Genomic DNA, 10,251 nt, shown 5'->3' on the forward strand with positions numbered 1-10,251 from the left:
TGCCACTCCTAGATCACACGCAGCCCTGGATTCTGTTTGTAGCCAAACATAAAGCTTTTTCAAAAGATGAGCTCATCAGTTTAAAACCACATGCATGTGAACCAAAGCAGGCAGGGGAGCAGTGGCTGAAAGGGATGGAGGGCTCCACATGGGCAGCACATGCACATTGCTTGCAGTGGAACAACCCATGTGTTTTTCCAGCCATAAGCCTCAATTCTGCCATCAGCATGTGTGGGGCTGAGCAGAATGTCCTTTTTTGTGAGTGTTTGCAGTTTTGTTAACCAGCAGGGAATACTGGAAAATGTCAGGCTCTTAGTGAGAGCTGTCAGACTGTAATCATCTCACAAGGGAAGGAGCAGCAGCCCCATGGGAGTTCAAAACCATGAAGTGCCACAGGAAAAATCCTAAGGATGAATAGGATGATTTAGTAACTCTTCTGCAAAGAGACAGTGAATGATGAAGAAATTAGATTAGCTGGAGAGAACTGTGTGCATGGTAAAAGAAAAAAAAAAAAGACCAGGCATTCCCATGAAGAATAGTATTTTCTTAACTGTATGGGGCTATTAGCCTTCATACTTCAGGGTATACAAGATTGCTGGTCAGATGAAAGAGAAACACACCTCTGCATGCATTTGTACAGAACTGTCTGCAGAAGGAATTAATTCCCAGAACTGAAGCACCCTGTGAGGTACCTGATGTTAGTGCTGAAGAGATGTTGCTCCCTGGCTGACTTGAGTTGCTAGCTGATTTGCTAGCTTTGCTTTGTTCCATGTAGCAGGGTCATAGGTCATTTCTGGCCACAGGACTGTGTAAAGGTTCACTTCATCAAGTTGTCCTTTTCCTAGCTCAGCTTTAAGGCTCTTTCTGATTGCTTCTCACTATAGACAGCGCACTGCAGCTGCAAGGTGGGACTGTCTCATCCCCTCACTAGGTTGTGTGGATACCCTATGGCTGTTACTTCCTACTCCATAGCATGTACTGCGTTCACATGTTCATGTGTTGGTCTAGGAATTGTCATCCCACAACAGCTTTGAAGTGTATATGCTTCACCCGTTGCCAACACAGACCTCTTGTTTTATATATATTAAAAAACAAAACAAAGCAAAACACCATGTGTGAGATGTCTCTTCCACATCTCTGAATCTGTTTGGTTCAAGTCCTTCATGTCCTGCCGTTTCCTGCACAAACTGACCAGCAAGGTGCCACAGGAAGGGGTAATCCGTATTCTGAGCTTTTATTACACCTGCAAACCCCTTTACTACTGCTAATTTAAACTAAAGACTGCTTATCAAAGGATATACCTTTATATCATATACCTTTTTTGGGGGCTGCCATGTGCTGTTTGTTTTCTCAATAGGCTTCCTGGTCATTCCAGTGAGCTGAAGAGGTCGTAATACAGATGAGACTAATAATAAACTTGCAGTAAAAGCAGCTGCACTCTAGAGCTTTAAACCTAAAAGAAAAGCAGGCAGGGACAGTTTTAACCACAAAGTTCTCTTTAATTGAAACCTGGGCTGGAACTGACCTGCCTGCCTTGTGATACTGTGTGGGTTGGGTGGGGATTCAGTCTGCATTGTTAACCTACCCCTGTAATATTTACATAGACAATTTTAGCCTCTGACAACATGAAAATTATTTCTGTGTAACCTTTGGCCTAGGCCACCCACAGGCCCTGGGAGAGAGGAGGTCATAGGAGCACGGGCTTCATTGGTTCCTTGAGGTTATCACACTCCAGAGAGGTAAAACAGTCCCAGTGCAGGAGACAGTACTAGCTCCGGGGAAGAGGGATTTCAAATCATCTCACTTTTTTTTTTTTTTCTCTCTTTTTTTTTTCCCCCCTTTGCAGTGTTGCTGAAGGCTTCTTTCCAGTACAGATTCCCCTCATTGTGTGTTTTTCTCTTGTCTAAGGAGGCTTCAAAGTCTCTTCAAGAGACTTCTGCCTTAGAGTGGTGCCTCTTACAGCCAGCTTTGCACAGCACTAGCAGAGCTGGGGAAGGAGTGTGGGACAGGCAGAGCAGACTGTGCAGCGAACTGAGGCTGAAGTGGTTAGGCAGGTCCCTGGGAGTCCATTACTCTGAGACTATACAGATGTGCTACAGCACCACCTATTCTTGAGCCAGCTGAACCTAAGGAAAAATGGGCATCTTGAGAGGAAGTCCATGCTAGTGAGGACTCTGGTTTGATACTGGAGCCCGATAACCACTTCGTCCCTGTGCGGCCAGTGATTCAAAGCTTGTGGGGCCTTAACAGCGGCCTGCCCTCAGTGTCACTCTCTGAGTAAGCTGCCTGTGCGAGCAGCTGAAGTGGAAGGTTGGTTTGGTGTCAGGACAGGGTTTCTCCTATTGGCTCAGAAGAGAAAGGGCTAGGAGAACTGAAAATGGGCCAAGGGGGCTGTTGCTGGCTTTTGTGACAGGTGGCAGCTCAGCAGGCAGAGAAAAGCTCTTCTCACTCTGAGTCTTGCAGTTGCGTTCGCCAGAGTTAAGGAATGGTCGAAAGTGGGCCTGCTCTGCAGGTTGCAGTAAAAACAGAGAGCAGGAGGTAAAGGAGATGGGTCCTTCACATTTCTTACTGAGCTCCATGTCCATTGTACTTTGCCCTCAAAGGAAGAGCCCTCTTTGCAGTCAAGCTGGCTGGAGCTGCATGGCAAGAAGATGACAAAGCCTGGCAGAACGTTGTGGTGATGGGGTGTGCATCTATAGGGGCACAATACACCAGTGCCATTGCCCAAGAGGAGGGGCATATTCAGAGGGGCATTGCCCAAGATGAAGGGGATATTCCTTCATCTTCTTCTTAGAGCATTTATACAGCCACGTAGCTCATCTCATCTGAGGGTATGGAGGCATAAGCAGAGAGCATGGGCTGATCGAGAGCACCAGGTACTCTTCTTCCCTGTAAGACTACTTGGAGGCAATGAGCCTAGGCAGCTGGAAAAGCAGAGCAGCGGGAGCAGGGCTGCACCTTATGCATCCCAGCTGCAGTGCAGGGTGATCAAGTGCTCTGGTGAAACGTGCTTCCTGATGGATCACTTGTCAGGATGTGGTGCATGGCATTGCAGCAAATTTAGGTGTGCCTGAAAATGCCACCAGTCAGCTGTGTCTCATGATGTGGTCACAGAGGGAATGCAGGCAACTTGAAGCCAGAGGAGCTCACCCCATTGGGTTGGTCAGATTGGAGCCAGGACCAGAGCGTCACTTGGCCTCTGCAGCCTTCTAACAGATAGTGGCACTGCTGGCTTCCTGTAGGGCAGGTGTCTGGAAATGTATGACAAGTGCCAGCCTTGCTGCCTGTGCTCCAGGACACCTTACCATGGGATCCATTTTCCATCCTCCTGTGGCTGCCTCCCAAAGTTCAAAGGTACTTTTATTAAGATCTTGGGATAGAAAACAAGAGATGTATCCTTAGTATTACACTGTCCAGGATAACGGAGACACAGGAACAACTGTGGATGTACCACAAAGTATTTAGCCTTCAAGTGCATAAGAATGAGAGAAGTTTTCCAAAACCTCTTCTATTCAATGTGACTTTTGTTAGTTGATCTTTGATTGCATTTAAATATTTTAGCCATGCTCCCTGCATTGGGCTGGAGGCTTACATATACTGAGATGCTGCTGCCCATGGGTTGAAAAGCTTGTTACTGGTACAGAGCAGACAGATTTGAAGTAGAAAGAGAATGCACAGAGAGAAATGGCAACTAACTTAAAGATGTAGAGCATGATAGTGGTGAAATCCAGAGAAGTGGCAGGGCCTCTGGTTTCCGGATTATTTCTCCCCCCATCCTCCCCTCACAATATGGCTTCTGCTGTTTTTGTACAAGAAGAACAATCTGCAGCAGGGAGGGGAGAGAACAGAAGCTGCCGTGCTCTAGAGGCAGCATTAGTCCTGCTTCGAAGCTTTCCACAAGGCATCAGCTCACCATCAAAGATGTCAGCTCCAAATAAAACTGTTCCAGGACATTTCCTCAGTGTGCTGCTCCGCAGCAGGCTGCGTTGGCTGTGACACTGAACAGACCACTCAGAGTGGTTTGGAAGAGCAACAAGCCGGCTGCCAGGAAACACGCCTTCGTTTTGTGGCAGGCCAGGAGAAAATGTGCACAGGGCTGCAGTTGTTTTGCATATAAGAAACACTGGCTATTTTGAATCATGGGAGAGGGAATGAGGCACCAAGGCACAACGTGCCTTGAATGGACAGAGCAGAGATGGTATTCTGAGCAGAAGGTCTCAGAACATGCACATTTTCATAAAAATTGATTTTTATCTTGGTCTGGGGTGTGAGTAGCCGGGGCAGGAAAAAGGACCTTTCGTTTTCTGATATCTACTCTTCTTCTCATGCTGGATGATAAGAGCTTTGTGTTGATCTTGTGGCTTCATGCCACAACAGCAGTGTCACCTGTAAATCCAGTTTTAGGTGTCACTTCGTCAGGCATTTGTTCCCCAGGGGTTACTGCATCCTCTGTTGTGCTCTGTGCAAAATCAACAGCATGGCTTGTTGGGGGTAGGAGGGTGTTGCTTGTTTTTTACTGTTTCAACCAAAAAATCTTTAAAATTAATTGGAGTTGGTTCATTTCATGGCTGTGCATTACAGATGAGCTGTCCCCAGGGGGATCATTAGCACTAAGAGAGGAGCATGGCAGACAAAATGAGCAGCCTGAATCAGAGCACTGACCTCTCACATCAGATTGCATCCTGAAAGTGGGGTCCAAGGAGAGGCACTTGGTGTTCCCTTGCTCCATTCCTGTTTTCTCTGTCACGCTGAAGTCATTGCTCAGAAGTGCTTTGGCCCTCTGAGCTCTCTGTGTGGAAGGCTAAATATTGCTCTACCCTATTACTGCCTTTTCCTGTTCCTGGTTTGGGATGATCCAACAACCACCTTGATAATTTCCCTACAGAGGTTTGCAATAACTCACTCCTCTCAGTCTCAGTGACTGTATGACCAGGTGAAACCTACTCGAGCAGACAGATACTCTTTGTGGAGCTGAAGAAAGGAGCCTCACCTTGTCAGCTCTGCAAACCCGGGGGTGAGCTGTACCTCCTTATCCTAAGAATAGGCTGTTCTTTCCCACCATCTTTCTCTTGCCTGACATTGTATGCAACCTTTCCCTTAAACTGCTTTCCTTTGTCCTGAAGAACTGGCTCTACAGAAAGTCTTTTCTAGCACTGAAGTGTCATGAACTCCATCACCATTACTGCTATTGAGAAATTAATGCCTGAGAGACTCATCTCTGGATTTGTTCCTGGATTTTAAGTAGCGGATCCTGAGTAGGTTAGTTCAGTAGGCACTGATGTGTTTCAGCTATTTTGAGATGTGTTTTCACTGGAAAACTAACAGTGCATGGCTGAGCCAACTTTAAAAGTTCTCTCCTCTTGCTGAAGAACAGGATTGCTCAAGATGAGATTACAGAAAATTTATTTTAACATTTAAATGATGGCAGCAGTTGTATTTTTCCTTGCCTATTCATTGCCTTAAAACTGAAAAACATCTGAACCAAACTTTCCAAAAATATTAGGCAGAAACCAGAAGGGCAGAATTCCAGCTGAAAAAGTTAAAGTTTAATGAAGTTGCCTACAACTGAAAAAAGCCACTTGAGAACAGAAATGATTAGGTGGCCTTAAAAAGAGTTGTTCATACGTGCTCCTCTTCTAATACATCCTAACAGCCAGAAAGTTACAGATGGCTAAGGAGCATTTTATAGGTACTTCAGGTACCTAAAAAGTTTCCAGGAGTCTGTCATGTAGACAGGTCTTAACAGTATATGGCAGCATTGCACAACAGCTCTTGAGAAGCGGAGAAAACTGGTTCCTGGTGAAAACTGAAGTTCCCTTCAAGCATGGAAAGGGAACTGTAATTACTCCAGCTGGATTGGGACATGGCCAGCAGGCTTCTAAAATTTTGCTTGCTGCAAACTGCATCGAAAACGGTCAGTTCTGTCACTTTTTATCTGACACAGAAACGGAGCTTCCGAGAGCAAAGTTTTGCCTGGCACTGGGACTGGATGAAGATACAGAGCTCAGGCTGGGAAGGGAATCATCTAGTGAAATGCAAATGCCACCTCTGGCAGCACCAGGTATTTTATTGGCAGCTGTTTATTCAAGTGTTGACTCAGCCTAGTTTTTGAGATCTGACAAGATCAAGAGCCCTAAAGGGCTATGGCCGTGGGCATTAATAAAGTAATCGTGTTAAGAGATAATTAAGTTGCATTTATTAAATTCCTAATTAAGAAGCAAACTGTAAGTTTGTTAGGTAAGGAATGCTCAGTTGGAATTATTCACTTTCCACACCCTTGCAAAAGGTTAAAATGGGGAAAAAATGAAAAAATCCCCCACCTTCTGAAAAATAAATTATATTTTAGGTGTGGTGCCAGTGGAGGAAGCAAGACTCGAGCCTCTGCCCTCCCGAGATGTGCCGATTAGCACATGGAAGGGTGGGGGCTTCATTTGCAGAGTTTTACCCTCATCCTCCTAGGGAGGATTGCACAATGTGAGCGGGTGGTACCGCAGCAGTAGCTCTGTATGGGTGCTGCTCCTTGTGAACAAGAGTAATGCAAACTTTAATGTGAAAAGAAAGATCTTTTGCTTTCTTAGGCAGTTTGGGTTAAACTCAGCTCCGCTGTGAACCCGTAGCCTCCTCAAGTCTTAACAACAACCATAACCAGATCTCAACTGCAGGATGTATGCTCTGGCCAGACAGAAAGGGCGTGAAGGAATGAGATGTTTGGCTACCTGTGTTTTACAGATGGGGGAAAAACAGGACCTAAGAGTCTAAGCTAAGTCTAGCTTGAGATCTTCTTGGCAGAATCCCAAACAGATCAATCTTTCTCCGTTTAAAGTGAGTGAAAAAAGTGCTGAATTGTTACTTCCATGCCAGGAAGATGGGAATCCAGAGGAAAAAAATCTGCTGGCATTATTTTGGGTATTTTGTTTGTTTGTTTGCTTGGCTCTGCAGAGGTGGAGGATGGGAAGAGGGCTCCTCCAGTGCACGGCAACCTTTCGCAGAGCTGGCGAGGGCGCGGTGATGCTGGCGGCTTTGGCCGCACCTAGGGGAGTGGATGGCATGCAGCGTTTGGCCTGAGGCTCTGGGGCAGGCTTCTAGGTGGAGCCTAATAACCTTCCCCTGCTGTTCCTCCGAGCTACCGACAGCAGTCCTGGAAGCTGTGCTTTGGTTGATAATTTGTCTCCCAAACCGTGCTCCTTGCCTGAAAACTCTTGTGGAGCCTATCATTAAGATAAATTTTGTTTGTTTGTTTGTTCGTTTGTTTGTTTTTACTACAGGATTTCCTTTCCCTCTCTGCATTGTATTCATGTCTTGCAAGAGACATATCCATAGCTGTAGACAGCTTGTGTATTTGGACTGATCACAGACATCTCTGATACTCATTTTCTGTTACTGGTTTGGTTTAAGCTCCTCTGTTCTCTAGAAGGGAGATTCCTCCCCAGTCTGCCTCATGCCCACACACATCCCAACGGCCTTGCTTTTCACACATCCCCCTGGTGAAATGCTGCCTGCAGACAGAGATCTAGCAGGAGTCTGCAGAAGCCATCCCACGGGCTGAGTGCATGTCCCTTGATCCCTGGCCTTTCATCACAGCCAAGGGCACTCTGAAGCATTTCTTCTGTGAGCACCGCAGTAAAGATGACAGAAAGACTGAGTTTGTGGAAAGGTTTAAAGTCTGGGGCACCGGCTGATCTCCAGGTTCAGCTGCTGCTAAACTGTGTCTCCACTGGGCAGTGCATCCCAGTCCAAGCTGTTCCAGCACCTGGCCTGGGTGCGAGCAGTTGTTTCTTTCGGTGGTCCTGAGAAGCATGGGGAGTCAGGAATACAAGAATTCCAGATCCCATGAGGATTATTTTCCTTTCATGCACACACCATGGCAGGAGATAACATTCAGGACTAGCACGAATCAAAATCATGACTGAAGAAGAAATGTGGTAGGCACGTATGTACGCAATGACAAGTGGTTTGTGAAGACTTTGTACTCTTATTTTGCCTCCTCAGTCATTTCTGGTGCCTCTGTCTTTGGCTCCCATTCTGCTATAGGTTCCTCAGTCTGTAACAGAACCTATATGGCATTAGTGACATCTTCAGCCAGAGCCAAGTCTGTTCCTTGCTGTCTTGAGTCAAAAAAAAAAAAAAAAAAAAAAAAAAAAAAGTGAAGTTTCAGGCATTGAAACTTGCATGATTTTTTTTTTTTTTTTTCCATGATTTTGGGAGGCCTTTTGCTTCTAAAGCCTTGCACTCACAGGCTGGGTGTTTATGCTGCTTCCTCACTTGTATCCTCCAGCCACAGAACAGGTAAGCACCAGAGGATATTAGTCGAGCTCTGGATTCATGCACAGAGCCTCTTTTAAGGAAAGAGGGTGTGCTCTGAGGACCTGGGTGAGGGACAGAACATGCAATTAAGGGGCTGAGACTGTGTGACACAGTTCCTGAAAGGCTCTTGCTGGGGTAGGGGGGCAGCAGCAGCCACATGGCACCAGGTGTCACCCATGGAAAGTGAGACCTTGCAGGTAACAAGCAGAGCTGGATTGTGCCTTAAAGCCATTCGCTTCAAATCACTTCAGTTGTTAATGTCATTACAAGCTGGATGAATGTTGACAAGGAGGACATCTCCTTTTGACTTCTCCCTTTCTTTTTTTTTTTTTTTTTTTTTTTTTTTTTTTCTGTGCAAGTAGCAGGACCAGCATTCATGCAGTGTTTTCTTGAATACAGTGTCTGGGTCCCATTAGTACCCCTACTGCTTATTTTCATTTCAATCAGCCAGGAAAGCAATTAGCACAGAGGTGAGATCTCTGATAAGATCAATCCCTTTTCTGGCAGCTGTTCAGAGTCTGAAATCATTGTGAGGATATGAAGTGCCCACAAAATGATCCATAAGTCTTGCCTCTCCTGTTGATCTAGGTCCATAGTTTGGTAGGAAGGGATGATCTTGTGTAGTGGGCAGGGTTGTCTTTGCCACACCATGAACACTAGCCAAAGCTGAAGCCTCCCTTCATATGCACGTATATTTTACTAACCTGAATTTGTACTGGCAGAGGTTGAGGGGTGCTTGTCACATATGTGGTTGTACATTCACAAACACTTACTCACTTCTACATACTAATATATACATATAAGTATTTAATTTCTTTCTATTAGGGTTGCTTTCTCCGTGGGAACTCTGATTTACAGCGATACTCTTTCTGGTTATTCAAATTCCTTTTCTCTACCCTCCTCCTGTTGCCTCTTTCATAGCTTAAGCCAAAATATTTGTCTACCACAAGCGATCAATGCCAGATTTGTTGTATGGGCAGGACTAACACAGTAAAGGATAACAAAACAGAGAAAATTGATGCTTTACTAAAAATAGTCCTGCTGCAGAAGGTAGAAACTAGTTCCTCATGTCAAAGCTAAAGGATAATTAATTGAGCAATTGGGATGAATTTGGAAAATGGTTCTTGGTGAACCACATCCTTCCCGTGCTCAATGAGCAGGCAGTGTGTGTGCTCTGAGGGGGCAGGATGATACAATTAAGTGAGTGTAGCAGTGGTGAGAGGGGCTGTGTTTACAGCTGTCGGTGACTAAAGCTGCCTATCATTTTGTTTTTATTGCAAGAGGTTAGAGCATTATTGCCAGAGGCACGTGGGCAGTTCTTGAGATATTCCTGTCTGAATGTGTGGAGCCCAGTCTCATGTGGAGACTTGGCAGAGGGAAGGGGACACGACCAGGTTTCTGGGCCTGGCATGCCTTGAGTCTGCCCCAAACAAAATTCCTTGCCTGCTCTCTACTGTACTTCACCTGTTGTGCCCACAGACTGTCACTTGCCAAGGGCTCAGGCAGTGCCAAGCTCTCATTTTAGCAGGGGGACATCCATGCTTTAGGATAGCAAACGCTACTGGTCCGTTGGAGGTTATTTAGACTTAATTCTGTATTCTGCACGCTGGACCAAGGCCTGCAGCTTAATGCAGCTATACTACTGGATCTACTGAACATCGCTTTGTCATTTCATCTGTCGTCCTCTAACCCACGGTCTCTGCGCCATCTGACTCAAATCTCCCAAATGGAGGATGTTTTCACCATTTTGCTACAACAGATTAGAGCAGCTGATTCCTGAGGCAGCACCTGCTGTTTAATTACAGCTAATAGATTGTTAGCTATAAGCACCACAGTTGCCAGCCTGGGGAAGAAAACTGTGCTAGAAACAAGCTGTTTGTGATGCTGGGGAACTGGAGGCTGCTGGGGGATACGAGGCATGCCTGGATGAGTCTGTTGCACTTTTCT

Source organism: Anas acuta, chromosome 5, assembly GCF_963932015.1.
Source record: "Anas acuta chromosome 5, bAnaAcu1.1, whole genome shotgun sequence".
Lineage (NCBI taxonomy): Eukaryota > Metazoa > Chordata > Aves > Anseriformes > Anatidae > Anas > Anas acuta.